The sequence below is a fragment of the Typopeltis vanoorti genome, chromosome 9 (genome assembly GCF_054136105.1).
Source record: "Typopeltis vanoorti isolate ZY-2024b chromosome 9, IOZ_Tvanoo_1.0, whole genome shotgun sequence".
Classification (NCBI taxonomy): Eukaryota; Metazoa; Arthropoda; class Arachnida; order Uropygi; family Thelyphonidae; genus Typopeltis; species Typopeltis vanoorti.
The window spans coordinates 18,368,487-18,390,398 of record NC_143557.1 but is presented as its reverse complement, the minus strand read 5'-3'; the positions used below and the strand labels follow the sequence as shown (position 1 = coordinate 18,390,398).

General features: G+C 36.7%; 1 protein-coding gene across 2 annotated transcripts in view; it reads right to left on the bottom strand.

Annotated features, from left to right (window-relative positions):
• LOC150102909 (xaa-Pro aminopeptidase 1-like) overlaps window positions 1-20,593 on the bottom strand; it is a 416,385-nt gene extending 395,792 nt beyond the window's left edge. For both annotated transcript variants that reach the window (XM_090398386.1, XM_090398385.1), the window contains exon 1: window positions 20,561-20,593. The gene's annotated coding sequence lies outside the window, so the exon portion shown is untranslated. The remainder of the gene's footprint in view (window positions 1-20,560) is intronic.
• Between the last annotated feature and the right edge of the window lie 1,319 nt (window positions 20,594-21,912).

Genomic DNA, 21,912 nt, shown 5'->3' with positions numbered 1-21,912 from the left:
AAGGTAGGTTGAAAGTGAAAATATCAGCACCAACACAAACGATTCCTTGGATTATGTACACTTATCATGATTCTGACTTGGCGGGACTCAATTCTGGATCCTAGTTCTCACCAGCTTCTCCAACAACTTAACTACAACACCTGACACACTGACAAGCCTATAATTTGATACTTGAATTCTATCATCTCCCTTATGAAACGGCACAATCTTACCCTCCTTCCACTCCTTTGGAACTTGGAACTAGACCCAGTGTAAGACTCATATAAAAAAAAAAATATGTCAAGGCATATGCCAACTTCCTTGCACATTCCTTCAAAATATGTGATGATATATTATTAAGTCCCACTGCCTTATTAACATCAAGTTTGCTCAATTATGGTCAGTCTCCCCCCCCCCCCATCATCAACTGCTCTCAAACTCTCCATGATGTCACATTCACAAGAACTTATGAACTGCTCATTAAGTATCTCCACTATATCTTCCACAACAGTTGTCCTTATACCATCTTTCTCCAATCACTGTCATCCTTCCATAATCATGTTTTTTTTTTTTTTTTGCTGGTTACATATCAAAAGAACTCCCTAGGATTCTTTTTGGCTTCATTAGCTAACTGCTGCTCATACCTCACTTTTGCTACCATTACGAACCAAGTCACCCTCCTTACCTCGTCTTTGTAATCCTCGTGGAATTGATTATTACCACTTCTCTTATCTTCTTCTTCAGCCATTTTCTGCCCACTGCTGTATGAAAGCCTCCTCCAGTGCGTTCCACCTTTCTCTGTTCTTGGCAATGTCTGACCAATTTTTCCCAACAAAATTACAATTCATCACTCCACCTTCTTTTAGGATGTCCTTGGCCTCATTTCCCTTCTTTCTGAATCCAGTTCATTAGTATGGTGTTCCACTGCTCATCTTCTCTTCTGGATTGATGTCAGTGATACAAGTCTGGCTTCTTATCCAGTTGTTTCACTTCTCATCTTTTAATTTGATGCCTAGCATCAGCCTCTCCATTTTTCTTTGAGTTGTTGCTAGTTTATTTGTCAGTGCTTTTGTTAGAGACCAAGTTTCACAACCGTACGTAATGACTGGAAGTATATACTGGTTAAAGGTCTTCCTTTTTAAACAGAGTGGGACATCATTGTTTTGAAAAATGCTTTTCAGTTTTCTAAATGCACTCTAGGCAAGTTGAACTCTTCTATTTATTTCCTTTTGGAGTCCACAGTTTAAATCAATGAGATGACTTAAATATGTATATGAAGAGACTCTTACAAAGAAATTGTTTTCTATTATTATGTTTTTCGGTGTTACAAAATGATTAAATATGATTTTAGTTTTCTCTGTTTATTTTTATACTTCTCTTATACTACCTTTTTTCCTCAGTCGCATGCTTAATCTCTTCATCCATCCATTTCACACCTACCTTATTTAACCTTCTGATCCTTAGAATATATTTAGACACTGCTTCTACTAGATAGTTCTTGAATATCCCCCAAGCTGCATTGATCTCTTTTCCAGCTAACTCCTCATTCCATGCTACACTGAATATTTAGAAATTCAACCAATCCTGTTAGTTGACTATGCCATTTGTTTATTTTTATTCATCTCTGTAATCAACTGTTCCAGTTATGTAAAAAAATTGTCAGCTGCACCAACATCTTCTACATCCTCTACATGAGTTTCTTGTAGCACAAGAGAATTGATTTAGTGGTCGTTTAAAATTCTTGTTAAGTAGTCATAATTGGATCTGGTAATGCTTTCTATGTTGAGTTGACATATTTTCAGGATTTGGTCAAAATGAGTTTTCATGAGATTATGACGATTTCCATCATGTAGCCTATGGTTGCAAGTCCTGCAAAGGAAGTATGCACCTTTTTTATTGCTGTAAACTATTTTGCATTATCCACAGTGCACCATGAGGAGGCAGTCTATTTTACACCAATGAAAGATGCAATATAAATTATTATTATTATTACTAAAGAGGTATCTGCATGGAGTCGGAAGACTCATTATGGGAGATCCATTGCTCACATACTAGCAGTCATTCACACAACGTCTATGATACCTCTCCTTAAACTTGTTCACTGACGAAGCATCTACAACCACCTCTGGCACCCCATTTCACCACCCTCAAAGCAAAAAAATGTAGTACTGAAACTCTTGCTAACAACTTCTACTGGTGACTCCTTGTTCTCTACCGTCTTGCCATATACTGAAAAAGTCTCCAGTATCAATCCTATAAAATCACTTTAATAACTTAAATGCTTCAATCACATCTCTTTTTTTTCCTATGAGCTAATCTTTGAAGTCTGCAGACTACCAATCTATTCTCATAGGAAGCATTCCACAGATCTGCTACAATCTTTGTCACTCACCTCTGGATCCTCTCCACAATTTTCATCCCCAAGGGAATCCGGGAGTCTAGATCTGTGCACAATAGTCCACATGTGGCCTCATTAAAGCCTTATAAGGGAACAATAACTTCTCTATCACTACTTGTGTGTTCAACAACCACATAATCTGACGTGCTATTTTAGTTACCTTCACAACATGCCCTCTAAACTTGAACTCCCTGCCACAATTGCATCCAAGTCCCTGGCCTCATCAGTTTTCTGCGGTTCAGTTCCATCAATATAGCATACAGCTTCTTCCCAAAGTGCATCACCTTATACTTGGCCACATTAAACAGGCAACCATTTACCTTTGCCCATGCTGCTAGACAGTCTTCCTGCAGGATCTCTGAATCACCTTCATTTACCATTGCTCTTACCACTTAAGCATCATAAGCAAACAAATGAATATTTTCTGTCAAATCATTTCTTATATTATTGATATACAAATTAAACAACACTGGACCATGTACTTATAATTTGCCTTCTACTGGACTCAACTTCTCATAAACCACTCATTGATATCTGTCCATCAGCCACTCTCTAATCCAAATCACCAGATTCAAATCCATCCGTCCACATGTTGATCCTGTCAAATGCCTTTGCAAAGTCCATCTTCATTTTATTATTATTATTGCATGACACCTCTAGGGAGTCCAAAGACTCAGAGGGAGGGCACCAACTTTACAACTTTGTCTCCACCAACCACAACTACCATCATCTTCTACACCAACAGCATCTACCATCCACAACCACTACTAGATTTTCACAGACAATCACAAACATCCACGTTCACAGCAGGATTTGAACCCACAGCCTTTTGGCTGGAGAACAGATACACTAACCACTAGGCCAACCAGGCTGGCAAAACCTATTTAAAGGAATGGGGAAAAGTAAGTTGTAAGTAATTATAAAAAAGTAAGCAAATTGCTAAGTTATGGCCTACTCTCCACAAAAGCATGTTGTCTCTTATAGAGTATCATATTCCTATCCACCAGTCCTGAATTCTGTCTTTCACCGATTTCTCTAATACCTTAACCACCGCTCCTGGGTTGCGGATTGCCTATAATTTGCTACTTCGGTCCTGGAGTCTTGTTTATGCAGACTATTTTGCCCTCTTTCCACTTCACTAGCACCTTCCCAGTACTGAGGCTTAAATTAAACAGTTTGGTCAGAGGAGCTGATAATTCTTTTGTGCACTCTCATAATGCATAGGCCAATATGCCAACTAATCTCATGGCTGTATTCATACTGAAGTTCTGAAATATTTTAAGCACCTCCATTTCTCCACCCTCTATTCTCCTATCAGTCAATGTCACCACCTAGATGGCACACCCCTGCAAAATACTCACTCAGTAATTCAACTATTTGGTTTTATTTCTTACCTCCCCACCACCAGCACTTTTCTAAAGTCATCCTTCCATAGTCATTCCTCCTTTTACCTGCCACATAGTGAAAAAATTCTATAGAGTTTCTTTTTGCTTCATCAGCTAGTATTCTTTCATAATTAGCTTCAGCCCTCCTTACCATGCTGGTCAACCTTCTTCCCTGTGCTTTTTACCACTCATGGGCATACTAATCACCTTTTTATTGATAATCCCTCTATAATCTTTTTTTTTGTGCACAACTCTTGCTTAATGAAGCTATTCATCTATCTAATTCCTACCTGATTTACCCTTCTGACTCTAGGTATACATTCAGATACAACTATCTTCAAAAACTCCTTTGACTGTAAAATCTCTCATGATATATAACTATGTAACTTATCATGTTCGCTTTTACATATTTTTCTAAGGAGATCGCACTTAAAGAAATGCCAAATTTTGTCTGTAATAATCTTGTGTTTTGTAACAAATTAACCATGAGCCTCTGTTAAAATAATGTGGCACATGACATCATGTAACGCTGTTAATTCATGTCTAATTAGCAAGTCTAATCTCTAAGAATTGACATATATGGTAATTTCAAAAGACGCGTGAAGTATGACATCATCATGGTCGGATGTCAATACGTGACCATATATGGAAGTTTTGAGAGATGCACAAATGCATACAATTTAGGTACGAGCCTATATAAGGCAGGACATCGAGAATGACTTTGTCTTAGGGTCTTCGCGTTCTCTTACCTGGGTCCACCACCACGAGGTATGCTGTCGGTAATCGAAAGAGAAGCATCGTATGTCTTAGGGCAAAGGTGTTCAACCCGTCGATCGCTTGTATATTCCTCCTTACAAATTTAATTAAAACTGAAAACATAATATGTTATTTATCATTATTGTATATTATTTTTAATTCGCTTTAAGTGTATTGTTGTTGTTTATTTATTTTTCATTAAAATTGTCAAATCAGAAATTTTCTTATAAGTCCAGGTGAATGAATTAATTTGGATCAGTGGAAGTCAAACAGCGAGCCGAGTGAATACAATTATAAGCAAAGTGTAAAAACTCAATTGTAGCTTAAATATTAAATATTCCAAAGCACATTACATAAATTTTTTACTTAAGTTAAGTCCCATGTGAATATCATAAAAAAATAAACTTTGTTTGTCTCGGTACAGTTTGTATTAGATGTTTTTGTAAATAACTCTTTTGAAGCTAACTGTATATACTGCTTTAATAAGAATATGTTAGAGTGTTAAAAACAAAGGATATGTTTTTGTTGCCGAAGCTGTACATGGCGGCATTAGAAAGATTGTTACTGAAACTTGCATGTATGAGAAAAGCTTGCAGGCTCCAAGTGTAAACATCTCCAAACTCAGTCAGAAAGAGTTTAAACAACTTTCCGATGGTCAGCAACTTACAATCAAAAGAAAGCAGAGGAGAACAAAAGGCGTGCAGAACTTGAAACTTAAGATGAAAGACTCATACCGATTCTTTGGGGGTTGCCAAACTTCATGCAAGGTCTCAGAGGAGGCCTAATAAAAAGGGACTGAAGCAAGCAGAAGGGGTCACAGTTCCAGAATTGCTGTCAGAGAGGAGGCTGCCTGGTCCAGAGTTGCCGTCAGAGAGACTGCCTGGATCCATGTTGATTGAGAGAGAAGTTTCACACTTCCAGAAAGGAGATTCTCGGTTCAAGACGTCGCTAGAGAGAGACTACTTCTAGGCCACAGACAAGATTTCAAATTGCCGAAAGGAAGAGTTCCAATTGCCAGAGAAAAGTTTGCAGGCCAGGTTAATGTCAGACATTCACTAGTGCGTTGCGTTTTCATAATAATTTGATGAATCAAATGACTTCACTGATATTGCTCAGTTAATGGTATTTATTTGCATGGTATTTCAAGATTATTCAAATAAAGAAGAACTTTTGAAAATTATACCATTATTGAGAAGGACTAGGGGAGAAGACATTTTTTCGGCATTTGATGAATTTGTGAAACAACACAAACTTCCGTTTTTTAAACTTGTGTCTATTACTACTGATGGTGCTCCTGCAATGATAGGTAATAAATCAGGCTTCATTTCATTATGTAAAAAAAGTTGACAAATATCCATATTTTTTAACGTACCACTGTATTATTCACCAACAAGTACTGTGTAGTAAAAGATTAAACACAAAAGATGTTTTGGATATTACATTTAAAATTGTAAATTCTGTTTGAGGAAAAGTCCTGCAATGGTGGCTATTTAAATTACAGGCAGATGATGATAGGAAACTTCTGTTGTACAACAATGTTTGCTGGCTCAGCAGAAGTCAATTTTTAGAAAGATTTCTTGTATTAATTAATGATATAAAAAATTTTCTGGATGAAAAAGGAGATATTTATCCACACTTGAGTGATAAAAGATGGTTGTTACACTTATCATTTTTAATAGATTTCTGTATGAAATTAAGCAATTTAAATTTAGAGTTACAAGGTAGAGATAATAATTTAATTGACATGTTAAGTTCAATAAAAACTTTTCAGCAATACTTTATTATCATCATTCATGACACCTCCAAGGAGTCCGAAGACTCATCGTGGGAGGACACCTATTGTACAACTCTTCATCTCCACTACTACACAGAACCTATACTACCAATCATCTACATCAACACCATCTACTGCTCACCACCATCACCACCACTAGAATTTTTTGTTTGTAAATTGCATGTGTTCTGAAGGGCCGATTTGTCTTCAGAACACACACAATTTATAGACAAAATGGGGGATGAAAAACCAGAGTTTCCAGGAAAAAAAAACTGCTACCACCGTATGAGATCGGTTAACTCACCTTCAATTGAAATACTTACTTTTATTAAAAAAACAAATATAAATGACCGCGAATTTAGACATCTCCCATATTTATTAAAATTTTTTGAACAAAATCATGAAATGCTTCGCTATGATTTAAAAGAATTTATTCATGAAATAGAATTAGTTGAGGAAGAAACAAATTCGAGATTTAAAGATTTTAATAAAAATGAAATGATTGTATCTTTTATCAATAATCCATTTCAAGAACACTTGAACATCACCGAAATTTCAAATAAAATTAGTGGGCTGTTTGATATAAGCCAAACTGAAGTAGAATTTGAGACAATAAACATTCAGAATAGTTTACATTTAAAATCAATAAACAATGAAGTCATTTGGAAGTATGCACATGAAAAATTCCCAATATTTAACTGATATTGTGTGAAAAATTCTGTCGTGTTTCAGATCAACATACTTGTCAGAATCCGCTTTTACAAATATGACAGTCATAAAAAAGCAATTAAGAAACCAAATTACAAATGATCATTTGGATGAATGTCTGCGATTGGCCACTTCTTCATATCGACTTGACTATGAAAATATTGCGAGGTCCAAACAATGCCAAATTTCACATTAACTTTTTTTTTTTAATTAACCAGCATTTCCTGTAACTTGCGAGTTTGTAATCAATCTGTTGTTTTTTCTAACGTTTGTTTTCCAAAATACAGAAATAAATATTTTATTCCAATATATTTTTTTTTTTTTTTTGGTTGTATTAAAATATTTGTTATATTAAAATAATTAAAAGTGATAAATAAATTTTTAAATACACAAATAAAGTTTTTATTAGTGTATTTTTATTTTAGTTGTTTATTTGTGTGTAATCAGATATCAGGTTGGGGGAATGATCTATATAAGAGAGTAGATCGGCGAATAACTTATATATAAGAGAGTAGGTCGCTGAAAAACTTTTAACAAAAAAGTAGCTCGCATAGTAAAAAAAAGGTTGAACACCACTGTCTTAGAGTTTTCATCTTCTCTTATTGCCATTGTTACCATCTGTTCATGCCCCTAATGTTTTTCAGTACTTTCATATCTGCAGTCTCTAGTCTTTGGTCAAGTGTTTTACTTCTGACCCAGCTCTCAGATTCATAAGTTAAAATTGGTTTGAACACCGTCTTTGTATACAGCTAATTTAGTGTTCCGACTAATTTCTCTCTTATTCCATATGAATTTATTCAATTGCCTTCCCACCACACCAGCTTCGTTGATTCTGTTTTCTATTTCCATTTTTAATTTACCATCTTCACTAAAAATCAGGCCTCGGTAGCTGAAATGTTTTATTTGTTACACAGGTTCTCCATTCACAATGCAGTTGACATTTTCAATGCTTCTGCCTATTTTCATTGTCTTGTTATTGCTGACCATCATACCATATCTATTACAACAGTTATTCAATATAGTCAGGGAATCTTGCAGACTTGTAGTGGATTTATTTAGAAGTATAACATCTCCGCATAAAGCAAAGAGCTGAGACTAACATCTCCAATTTTGATATCCGGTTTAATACTACTTTCCTTCATAATGTGATCCATATAGATAATGTACATCCTTGTCTGACACCAGATTTAACATTAAACCATTTTCCTGTACTTACTTCAATTCTAACTGCTGACTTACAACTCAAATAAAGACTAAGTATTGCCTAATATAATGTCCCACTGACACAACGTTTTGAACAGTTTCTCTCTTGGCATCTTGTCATATGCCTTTTCCAAATCGACAAAACTTAAATACAGATCGTTGATATATTCCCATGATGTCTCAACTATTTGTCATAAAGTGAAAATCTGATCCTGACAGCCTCTATTTGGCCTGAATCCAGCTTGTTCTTCATCAAACTTTTCTTCCACAATCCTTCTCAACCATTTCTCAAGTATACTTACATAAATCTTACCAGGAATGCTCAGTAGAGAAATACCTCTGTAATTCTCACATTCAGCTTTATTTCCCTTTTTATATATGGGTACTATGAGAGCTCTACTCCAATCATCCGGAATTCGTCCCTCTGTCCAGGCCTTCTGAACTATGCAGTGCAGCCACTGTAAGACTTTTATACCTCCATACTTGTGCATTTCTGGTCAAATATCATCTACTCCTGCTGCCTTTCCACATTTCAAGCCTTTGAAGGCTTTTTCTACTTCAAGTATGGATATGTCTTCCCAATTGAATCCCTTGAGTGTTTTTTTACCATTGTGCTATCACTGCTTGTTTCATTTAGCAATTTTTTCAATGCAATTATTCTATTCTTCAAGGATATCTTTTTTTTTCATGTTACCTTTATCAGCTCTAATTCTGGTTAAAGAAGTCTTTCCTCCATTTCTGAGCTTCTTCAACAACTCCAGAATATCTTGATACCTTCTTGATATTTATTTTCTATGTTCTTACCAGTCTTCCCATGACTTTTGTTTAGCTAGTTTTACACAGTGTTTAGCTTTCTTACATTTGTCTCTGTATTCTCTAAGAGCACAAGCAGACTTATTTGCCAAGAATGTTTGATATGCTTTTTTCTTTTCCTTCATTCTACCTCTTTAACTTCCTGTGTCCACCATGGAGTTATGATTTTTCTATCCTTGCAGACAACCTCACCACATGCCTCTGTGGCTGAATCAATCAGTGTTTTCTTCAGAGCTTGCCACTGAATCTCCAAGGTTTGGTTCCTGTTCTCAAAATCTTTCATTTTTTCTTCAATTATGTTTATGTATTTCAGTCTAGGCTTACCATACATACCAGTTTGAAGGTATGGTCCTGACATCCTGGCCAGTTTGTCATTTTCTCCTGGTTATTTTGTAAAAATTTAAAAGTGCAGAATATACACACAGTACAAAAAGTGCAGCCTCAGAAAATGGCAATTAGGCAACACGAATACCCCACTTTGACTCTGGCCTGTACGCTGCGTCACAAGTCATTGTTGAGCATGCGCAATCTTAGTTGAGTTTAGATTGCAAGTCAGTGTTTCTTTTCGGCATGTTGTTTGTGATTTTTTTTACTTCATTAAATTAATTTAACCCCGAAATGCCAAAAAGAAACTGTGTGTTTACAGATGAATTAAAAAAGGATTATCCATTTTTGAAAAAAGTTTGTGGTCGTATTGAGAAAGTGAAATGTGAACAGTGCTCTTCAAAATTTTCTGTGGCTCATGGTGGGCATTGGGACATAAAAATCACTGGACATGTGCGAAAATAAGGCTAGTCTAGCAGCGGCAGGAACTTTCTCAAAGATATTGTCATATTTTAAAGGTGACGATCCAAGTGACAAAGAATTTTTAATAGCTGCTAAAGAAGCAACTTTTGCATTTCATGTTGCCATTCACAATCTCAGCTATAAGTCTTCCGATTGTTCATCTAAATTGATATCAAAGCTTTTTGAAACAAAGGTTAGACTGTGTAGAACAAAATGTGAATCTGTCATTGTTAATGTGATTGAGCCACTGTTGTTTCAGCAACTTGGTGAAGATTTAAACAAAACAAATTTTTTGATGATATCGATTGATTCTTCCAACAGGAAAGAAATTAAAACTATGCATTGTGTTGTGCGGTATTTTGCACCAGATTGTGGAGTAAAAGTCAAAGTTTTAGACTTTCAATCAGTTCCTAGGTGAAACTTCAGAAATACTGACAAACCATTTAATGTCATTATGAAAACTCATAATATAACAAAAAAAATTATTGGATTTTGTGGAGATAACTGCAATACCAATTTTTGGGGTGCGAAAAAGAAGAGGAGAAAACAATATTTACAGTCGATTGAAGAAGGAACTAGGAAGAAATATTGTGGGCATTGGTTGCGGTGCTCACATCGTTCACAACTGTCTTCAAACTGCAGTTGATGTTCTACCTATTGAAATAGAAGCTTTAGTAGTCAAAACTTATAAATATTTTCACATTTATACGGTTCGAGTCACTCAACGAAAAGCATTCTGTGAATTTGTAGATGTAGAGTATAAAAAGGTTCTTCAACATGGCAACACCCGTATTCTTTCGCTACTTCCAGCTATTGAGAAAATACTCGCAAAATACAAGAACACTGTCCGGTGATGATAAAACAGTTCTTTGATAATGATTGTGGTGAAATCTGATTGTGGTTTGTGCACGGGTCAACTCAAATTGTTTAACAAATCTATCTTGATTATGGAAAGTACAAAAGCGAGTGCAACAGATATTATCACTAAACTTAGAAAATTAAAAACAAATCTTAAGGAAAGGTATGATAATAAATTTATACCTCAAGAAGCAAAATAGCTTTTTAGAATACTGGAAAATAATGGAAGTATTAATACAATACTACAAGAGTTTACAAAATTTTATGACTGATGTCTTTCTTACATTGAGCTTTGGGAAAACAGTTTTGGTGGAGCAGAATCTTTCACTTGGATAAACAACAATGAATTAACTTGGTAGTAAATTAAAGCTTCAGGCGAAAAAATTAATGAAACTCTTGCAAATAATGCAATAAACATGGATGAACTGTTTGATGAAGTGGTGATTGCAAAAGTTTTTTGGTTGGCGAACTATGACATTTTGAAAAATACAAGTTGCAAAAAAAAATGGATACAACTTTTCGGTCATTTCAAAGAAAAGAACATTTCATTGCCCAATCTTGTCCAAATTATAGAATACATTTTCAGCCTGCCAGGCACATCTTCACCTGTTGAAAGGATATTCTCAATAATGAATAATATATTGTCTGAAGAAAGAGGTAGAATGGCTGAATCAACAGTAAAAGCTGTATTGCACTGCAAACTTTATAGTGAACTAAATTGTAGTGAATTTTTCTACGCGATTTCAAAAATAAAGAATTTTTAAAGAAAGTTCACGCTAACTTATTATTAAAAAGTTATTAATAACTTTTTAATAATAAGTTATGTTCAGTTAAGAGTAATAAAAAATTATTACTATGAAATGGTGTTTTTTGTTAACCACTCCGTTATTTAGCCTTTTGAATCATAAGTACTTAGCGTAGACGGTGTTACTTTCTGTTTTGAGCAAACTCTCAAAAATGTCAAGGTCTGATAAAAAAAAATTTATGATAAGTCTAGTTTTAGTCTACAGTTCGCATCTGAGAGCTGCTCAACTTTTATTCGCTTTAAAACTTTCTTACATGTTCTTCTTTTCAATATCAAATTCAATTTTATCCTGCTCAAGACTAAATGGTGATCACTTCCAATTTCAAATCTTCTGTACACTCTGGTGTCCTGCACCAGAGAGAAAACCTCACTGTCAACAATAACAAAGTCAATGAGACTTTTCTTTTCTAAGATCAAGTTTAGGTGATCAATAATCAAGCCACAACTAATTAACAGTAAATATGAATATAAGCAGGTAATGCTAACAATATCTATTTTGTCTTTAGTTTAAAATCTTATAATCTCACACTCAGTACATAGTTAACTGGCACAGTCATAAAACAAATAAATTTGTTAGACTATAGAGCTCGAGAAATAAGATATAGTAGAAATAAATAAATGATGGCAGTCGACCATTCACACGAAATTTAAGTAAAAAACAACAAAGACAAAGCAGGGTTGTGATATACAGGCAACCCTCATATAACGCGGTTTTGATATAATACAGTCTACAAATTGTAGTAACCCTTGTTGAATGTGGTACTTATACAATGCGGTTTCGATATAACACGGTATACAAACTGTAGTAATCCTTTATCTTTTCATATATTTTTTAACGCACGACTTAAAAATCAAATTTTATCTTCGTTAAATTTGCGTCTACCTGTATCTGCATATAGTTATAAGCAGCGAATTTATATTATGGGAAATACCCTTTAGCACGCATGTACATCAATTGTTTACCGTATAGTGTTAGTTATTGTTGAAAATTGTCTTCGTTTTCTGCCAGGAAAGCGCATTAAAATCATCTGTGTTAATCTCAAACTAAGCACTTTACTTTTTGGTGAGTTACATACAATAGGAAATGCTTTTTTTTATGTAAAAAAAATTATTTTAATAATATGGATATTATTTCTGGGAAAACTCCCATGTTACTCCTCTTAACAAACTATTATATTTACGACTATTTTGCCTGCTTCTGTTTAGGAGTGCTCCTGTTTAAATGTCATTGGCTTTTTACTCATGGATTCTTGGGGCATTGTAGATGTATATTTACCAACAAATATATGTAGCATAAAGGAAGAGAAATTTACACATACCTTTTTCCTGGGTGTTGTGGCTTGTCTTCTTTCTGTGGTGTGCAAACCATTGCAGTTATGGTGTTTTGGAAGGAAGTGGGAAAGCACAGGGAAAACAGAAATAGCAGTTCACACCCTTGAACAAAAACATACCCCATAAATTGACAAGGCCATCATAATAGACAGACAAGACAATGAAACACTGCTTAGAATATCGGAAACAATAGCCATAAAATGTGACGCAAACTCTATCAACATCCACCGGCCCTACATAATCACCGAGGTTTGGAAGCTTCACAACATAGAATTGAGGTCACAACCCCGACCAATAGGCGATAATACAAACACTTCAAAGGCAGAAACACCTAACCGACCTGACACAGCATCCACTTCCTCTATGAGTTCAGATGACAACCTAGCATAGTCGAAACGGACTGCACCCCATCAGCCCCCTTTTCCCACCCACCCCCTCAAAAAATCAGTTGCTGTTTTCAATCCCTTTCACCCTTATATATATATATATATATATATATATATATATATATTATACAAAAAAAAAAAAAAAAACGGGTTTTTTTCTATCTTCTATTTTAATTCTCCCACATTGCCTAAGACTCCTCCCACACACACACATACATACACCCTTCCAAAACACCATAACTGCAGTAGTTTGCACACTGCAGAAAGAAGACAAGCCACAACACCCAGGAAAAAGATATGTGTAAATTTCTCTTCCTTTATGCTACATATATTTGTTGGTAAATATACATCTACAATGCCCTAAGAATTCGTGAATAAAAAGCCAATGACATTTAAACAGAGGCACTCCTAAACAGAAGCAGGCAAAATAGCCGTAAATATAATTATTTTTATAATTTTTAATTTTATAATGGCCACTTAGAGTGCTTTTGCAATATAAGCGTTTGTTAATAAGGATAAACCCACCCACTGTAAACTGCCAAGGTAACAATTAAACAAGACTGAAGATACATTCGGTTTCGATCAGCACGAGACTCAACCTATGCAAACTTCATAAGTGCTCCAATCTCTTTAATAGTGAATTAACTGATGGGGAAATAGATTTAAATGAAGAGGAACTGGTACAATTAATAGACGACATCGAACCAAATGGCAGGGAAAGTTCTGCTGAAGATTCTGATTGTGATGAATCTGTTAAAGAATTCAGTTTGAGAAATTAGCAGGATTGGACTTGGCAAGAAAGTTATTTTATGGATAATGATCTCTCAATGGAGAGCTCCAGAAAATTCACAAGACAATTGGATATTTGTTTAGCTCCGTATTATGAACATAATAAAAAATTGCAGCATAGTGGTAAGCAAGGTCTTATTACTGACTTCTTGATAACTAAACCAGCCGAAGTATGCAATGAGAATTATACTAATGATGTCCAAGAGATTTCAAGTGATGACGATGTCCGGCCACTCATAAATAAAGAATATCCACGAAATGTTCGTTTTGAAGATAGTGATGACGATTAAAATATACACTTTATTTTATTTTGCCTAAAATATTTATTATGTATTATGTGCAATGAAGTTTACGTACAATTTATAATTTTTTATAATTTTATACTATGTATTTGTTTCATAGTTTATATGTTTAATTAACTTATATGAATTACCTGAATTAAATAAAAATATATTTTTGTTGGATGTCATTGTTTATATAATCTCTAAAAAAAAAAAAAAACGATTTCAGAACCTAACCCTACTTTTTCTATGTGATCTGAGTCTCGCATAACGCGATTTATATAACGCGGCATTTTTGCAGAACCTAACATCTGCGTTACACGAGGGTTACCTGTACATTATTCAGAAAAAAATTTATAACATAACCACCTCCTATGCACCACCACTTCTCTCCCCTTCAAATTCTAATTGCCTTCACTCTGCTAAAAGCCAACTCCTTAGTTTGTCATAATTATCTGCTTTGTAATTACAGATATATCCCTTTTTAACAGAAAATTCTACATGTCTGGCAAACTCCCAGGTCAAGATACACAATCACTTTCTTCAAGTGGAGGTAGTGTAGCTAGATTGGTGGCAATCGACCATTTACACGAAATTTAAGTAAACAACAACAAAGAAAGCAGGGTTGTGATATACATTACTCAGAAAAAAATTTATAACATGACCACCTCCTATGCACCACTACTTCTCTCTCCCTCCAAATTCTAATTGCCTTCACTCTGCTAAAAGCTGACTTCTTAGTTTGTCATAATTATCTGCTTTGTCATTACACATGCATTCCTTTTTAATAGAAAATTCTACATATCTTATCTGGCAATCTCTCAGATCAAGATACACAATCACTTTCTCCAAGTGGAGACAGTAGCTAGATTGGTTAATGTTTAGTTCTCCAATGCAATGATCAATCCAGCACTCTTAAACCTTATGTTCCTTCCATTACATGTTGTCTCAGGTATAATCTCTAAGCAGCTATATATGTCCCCATATACAGCTGCTGTACCCACAGTTGACATCTCCCATAATAATTACTCGACCTGTACTCATTGTGCTAATTTACAAATGCATGTCACCCCTGGATTAAAGCAACCAATTACATATTTTGTCCTGTGAGCCTCTGTTTCACACCAGATCACTTCAACTGAACTTCCCTCTTAATCCCTATCACAATGATATACTATTCTTTTTAACTTTAATTCCTCTGCTATCATTAGCAATCCTCCCTCATCCTGTTCCTTCTGTCCTCTCTGAAGACATATCCCTTGCAATGCATTATATTCTTATGACCATATCATCTTCAATCAACCACATCACACTAATTTTTTTTTATGTTGATCCTGTAACTTTTGGTCATCCAAAAACTCCTCAACCTTGTTTAAAATAGTAATCTGGCATTAGTATACATAAACTGCAATACCACCTTGTGTTACTTCTTGGCCCACTAAAGTTAACCTGGGGTGCTACATTTTGCATCATGCAGTCACTCTCCCACTTACTACCCGCTAGGTTGCCTGGACCCACGTTTACCTACATCCCACACCCACACACACGCATTTTAGTTTCTCTGACCTTGTACTTCCAAACTTTCATTAAACAACACCTTCTTAAGACTCCTGACACCAAATCCATTTAGATGCAAGCCATCCACCTTATATAAATCTTTCCTGCAATCAAACTCACTTCACACACCCACAACCTTCACACCATCCCTCCTACACAATCTGTGTGCTGACTCATTCGTGATCATAGCTCTCCATTTCAGCTTGCCTCTATCACACATGGAAAAAGACTCGCATCCTTTACTTTCTCACTTTTCTTTTTCACATGTACTAGCAACTCTTTCATATCTTCTCACATACCACACTTATCACCTACAAAATCATTTGTACCAGCCAAAATAAACATCTCTTTCACTTTAACTCTCTGAATCCTTTATCTCGGCTCCAGGAAAACATGATTTTATCACACTCTCTTCAAGGACACCTTGTATCAATGAATCACCATACAAAATCTGATCCTTATTTTTTACTCTTTCATGCTCTGCTTTCTCATCCCTTTCTATTGAATTGTGCCATACCATTCACTAGACATTCCTCCAGCCACTCAATCTCATGTTTTTTTCTGTGAAGAACTCCACATAAGTACACTATATTTTCCATTACCTTCTGGTCATTCTCTTCATTTTCCAAAATGTATACCAAAAATGCAGAAAGTTTCAGGAGATAGATAAAGGAAGAGTAAAGTGGATAAGAGTGAAATTAGGCAAACCAGTTGTTGGGGTGATTCATTCGTTCATTTCGCATGGTGATTCAACGGCCGTGAGCCCCTTTTACAGGGAAGTACGGCACCACCTCAATCCCCCTTATTTTTATCCGGGCTCGGGACTAATATAGCTGACAGTTCAGACCTATGGTTGGAGGGATTGTCTTACGTATTCCTGACCGTATCCGTGTGTGTTCACGTGGTCAGTTTGCCTATTTGCAGGATGAAAAAACCCAGATAAACTGGAGGGAAAAAACTGCTGTCCACACCCAAGACCAGCTAACTTGGCTATGGCTGAGGAAGATCCTTAAGCTCCTCATGTCGTCGACGGGAATCAATCCTAGGACACTCCTTCCCCAAGCATATGGTTGCAAAGTGCATAGCCAGTAGGCTAACTGTGTAGACATTGAGGAGATATAAAATGGCCATATAAACAATGTAAGAAATCAATAATAAATAAAATAAAGGAATAAAGCAGTAAATATAGACAATACAAATATAATACAATAACACATTATTATCAGTGCCAGCCCAAACAAATTTTTGAGTGTGTGCAAGATTTTTTTTTCTACCCTTCGGTTTCATATTTATATTATTTATTAATATATCAAATTTTATATTAAAATATTAAATTACTAAATAAAAATTTCCGATTAATCTTGTTTCTTAAATAAAAATATTTTATTTATAAGAGAATCAAATTTTCTCAATGAAATTGGATCTAAATGTTTCTGTCCCAGCGATTACCAAAATAAAAATAATTATTTGGAGCTTATATAATTAGAATAAAATATAATTATCTTTATAAATATGTATATATAAATTTTATATTTTTGAAATATATGATATATCCAATTTAATTATTATTTTTTTATTTTTAATTTTTTCTGCCTGCAGTATAATTGTAAGATAAACTCTTTGCAAGTTTTCCGCCTGTGGCATTTGCCCATTTCGCCCCTGCCTCGAGCAGGGCCTGATTAGGCTAAATCTTCATTACACAAGAAACCACAATATTATCACAATTATCTTTCTTGAACTTAATCACTGACAAAGAAGAATGACTGTCTGACAAACCCCAATTCACCACTCTCTGGAATATAAAAAAATGCATACTGACCTGTATAAAAAATAAACAATTTCCATACCACAAAAAAGTTACACAACAGTCATTTATATAATAAACAACAAAAACTTTCATCTTTAGGAACCCAATAATTCCAACTTTAAGAGAAATGAGTGCAACATCTTTAACAGAAACATATATACACCATTACAAATATATTCTAAAGAAACAAGTAACTTACCTATGTAAAAATAGTAGAAATATATGTCAACATCAAATGCTACATTAGCATATTACTCAAGAAATTGAAATACCAATAAATAACAAGAACGCAATTAACAATTTTCTTTGATTACATCAAAATTACCCAAGTCTTGTGATCAGAAGAATTTTCAATAAGTTCATACTAGAATGGGGGTGGGGGGGGGGGGGGGTGGGGGGGGGGGGGGGTGGGGGGGGGGGGGGGTGGGGGGGGGGGGGGGTGGGGGGGGGGGGGGGTGGGGGGGGGGGGGGGTGGGGGGGGGGGGGGGTGGGGGGGGGGGGGGGTGGGGGGGGGGGGGGGTGGGGGGGGGGGGGGGTGGGGGGGGGGGGGGGTGGGGGGGGGGGGGGGTGGGGGGGGGGGGGGGTGGGGGGGGGGGGGGGTGGGGGGGGGGGGGGGTGGGGGGGGGGGGGGGTGGGGGGGGGGGGGGGTGGGGGGGGGGGGGGGTGGGGGGGGGGGGGGGTGGGGGGGGGGGGGGGTGGGGGGGGGGGGGGGTGGGGGGGGGGGGGGGTGGGGGGGGGGGGGGGTGGGGGGGGGGGGGGGTGGGGGGGGGGGGGGGTGGGGGGGGGGGGGGGTGGGGGGGGGGGGGGGTGGGGGGGGGGGGGGGTGGGGGGGGGGGGGGGTGGGGGGGGGGGGGGGTGGGGGGGGGGGGGAGCAAAACATGGCTGATAGAAGATGATATAGCTAGTGGGATTGAATGTGAGGGATATGGTGTGTTCAGGAGTGACAGGGAGAATAAAATGGGGGAGGAGTGTTATTGATGATAGCTGATGAACTGCAGCCACGGAGAATAGAAGTTGAACTGCAGGATAGAGAAAAGAGCACATTTGAGGCAATTTGGTATGAGAGTGAGGCTAGCAGAACAAAATATACAATTGGGTACTGCTATAGACCAGGTGATGGAATAGATGGTGGAGATAGTATGCATAAGAAAATAGAAGAAATGAGTGGAAGGAGGGTAATTATTATGGGGGATTTCAACTATGGTAACATTGATTGGAAGGAGGAGAGGACACATGGGAGGAAGGAATTGGATTTTATGCAGTTATTAAGGGCTAACTATCTGCGATAGCATGTAATGGAAAATACTAGGGGTCAGAGAGTGCTTGACCTAGTAATTGCATCTGAGAATTTGGCTGTAACGAATATGACCAAGTTGCCACCAATTGGTGAGAGTGATCATAGGGTCTTGACTTAGGAGGTGGCTAAATGTGTGGAATATTCAATTAAGACAGGGTACATGTGGAAATACCAGGCTGATTAAGACCCCACCTAGACTACTGTGCCCAAATTTGGGCACCAGGGTTTCTTCCTGATGGGGAGGAGGTGGAGAGGATCCAGAGGCGAGTGACCATGATGATAGCAGATCTATGGAATGAACCTTATGAGAACAGGTTGAAGATTTGTGGGTTGCAGAAATTGGTTGGTAGGCAGAAAAGGGGTGATATGATTGAGACATTCAAATTACTGAAGGGTTTCTATAAGATTAATTCGGAAGATATTTTTGAGAATAGGACTGGTGGTGGAAGGACTAGGGGCCATCCATGGAAGTTGGGCAAGAGTGTGGTTAGCAAGGGTGTTAGAGCTAGGTTTTTTACTTGGAGAGTGGTGAATGAGTGGAATAAGCTTGCCAGAGTCTGTTGTGGGTGCTATGACTGTAAATGAGTTCAAGGCAAAGTATGATAGATACTGTGTGAATGTTGAATAGGTGTTCTTGAGATGATGTTAGGGCCTCCCTCGATGGGTCTAAGGACTCCATGGAGTTGCCCATACTACTACTAATAATAATACACTCATCTTCTAATGAACCACAAATTAACTGTGAACCCATTAAACAATAAAACACACCAAGACTGGAAAAAACATGTAGAAAAAACAAAAACAACTCAAGTAGAAGGGTTTTTTCTTCCAAAAGCATAGGTTTTTCATCTGCAAAGTAAAGTCGATGAAATCCATATATCAGAACTTGTGACATAAATCAGTACAACTAAAATTCTCAGCACACCATGAACTTTTGATATGCCACCATTGTTCTTTTGGGAATTCAGGCCAAATGACCTATTCTGGTCTAACTTTTCATTTACTTTTTCTTCAAAATCGCAAAATGAAGTTATATCACCAGTGAATTCAATCACGTGGTCATTAAGTGCATCACGTGTTTTTGTTGACACGTTTAGTGAACAGCTGTACACCTCCTATGACCCTCGCTGTGATTTAAATTCAAAAAAATTTAAAGAACAGAAAAATCAACTTAAAAAGATTTTCAGCATTCTTAGATAAACTTCATAAACAATGAAATAAACTCAATATCCCTGTGATATCGATCTTATACTAATTTTACTTATCACACTAGAATTTTGGGTTAATTTGCTTGTAAACGATGAAATCCTGTCACACAAGGAATTAACACCCATTTAAAGATAAAAAGATAAGAAAACACAAGAAGCTGTAAATGAAATATTTAACTACTCAGATTTCAGACCAAAGTCACTTGCAAAAGTGACTAGATGATTAAAAGAATGGTCAGGGTGAATAGTCCCAACCAAAATTGAAAGTTAGAAACAGGAACAATCGATACTTCGTCTTTATAAATGACCTGATTTTAAAAGAAAAATGAAATTTAGAAATAAAGTTCTTACAAACAAACACACACACATACACACATATATATATATATATATCAACACATTAATAATAACACTTCACAGAATACGTCAGTAGCTCACCATTAAACACGGCTACTGTATACCACGTTTTTCACATCGCCGAGACACCTAGCGATAATTAATTACGATGACAAAATTGCCCTCTATAGTTGATATAACAATTGACAAATATTCTGCACTTTCGTCGAAGTAAAAGCAGAGGGTCTAAGAAGGTAACAAATTCTTGAATGCCAAATCAAGCCAGACAGTGTCGAAATAATACTTTCTGGCCAGATACAGATAAACAGGCCAGAAAGTATTATTCCTTTCGTATCTACAATATCTACAACTTTCGTGGATGAAAACATTAGACTAAAAAACAATGTTACTTCAATTCTAACGTTTTCATCCACGAAAGTTGTAGATACAAAAAGAATTCGCATGCATCGTCATCATAACTTACATCCTGATAGATCGTGACAAAAAATATCGTTAAAGATTCCCCACCAACCATGTTCCACCAACTAGAAGGAACATTATCAGTCCCATTTTCTAGTTCCCGCTCTAGTTGAACTCTGGAGTGTTTAACAGGGGTTTTGTTTTTTTAATCGACGGAACTCAGGTTAATAAGTCCGCATTTCAAGAGAAGCCCCTAATTAGGATCGAAAGCCAAGATGGCAGAAGTTGAGGAACGTATCCCTGTGTATATTGTCTGTATATCTTGTTCAGAAATTGCATTAACCCTGCTCTGCCTTCAGTGGCAAAGGTGTAGGCACTGCAGACCAGTTTTTAAAAACTTAAAGCTAAAAGAATGCACCTTACTTCCTGTATGGATAAGAAAGTGTCATTACTCTTTATAAGGCCTTGATACGCCCACATCTGAATTACTGTGCTCAAGTCTGGTCCCCTGGGCTTCTTGGTGATGAGGAAGTAGTGGACAGGATTCAGAGGTGAGTGACCAAGATGGTGAGTGGCATGTAGAATGCTCCCTATGAGGATAGATTGAAGGTGTGTGCGGATTGCAAAAGTTGGTTGATATGAGAAAAAGAGGGAATATGATAGAAACATTTAAGTTGCTTAAGGGATTTTATAGGGTAGATGCAAGGGAAATGTTTCAGCAATTCGCTAGAGAGACCAGAACAAGAGGTCATACCTGGAAGTTGAATAAAGGTGTGGTTAGTAGGGGTGTGAGGACCAGATTTTTTGCTTGGAGAGTGGTGAATGAGTGGAATGGGTCCAGAGTCAGTTGTGACTTTTCGCCTAATGGGTTCAAGGACAGGTGTGATAGATTGGGTGGGGAGATTGGGTCTCCCTCAATGAGTCTTCGGACTCCATGGACGTGTCCGTATAATAATAATAATAATAACATATTATTATCTTTCAAAGAAATTACATGAGTGTAGTGTACATTTTGAGAAAGTATTGGAGAGGAT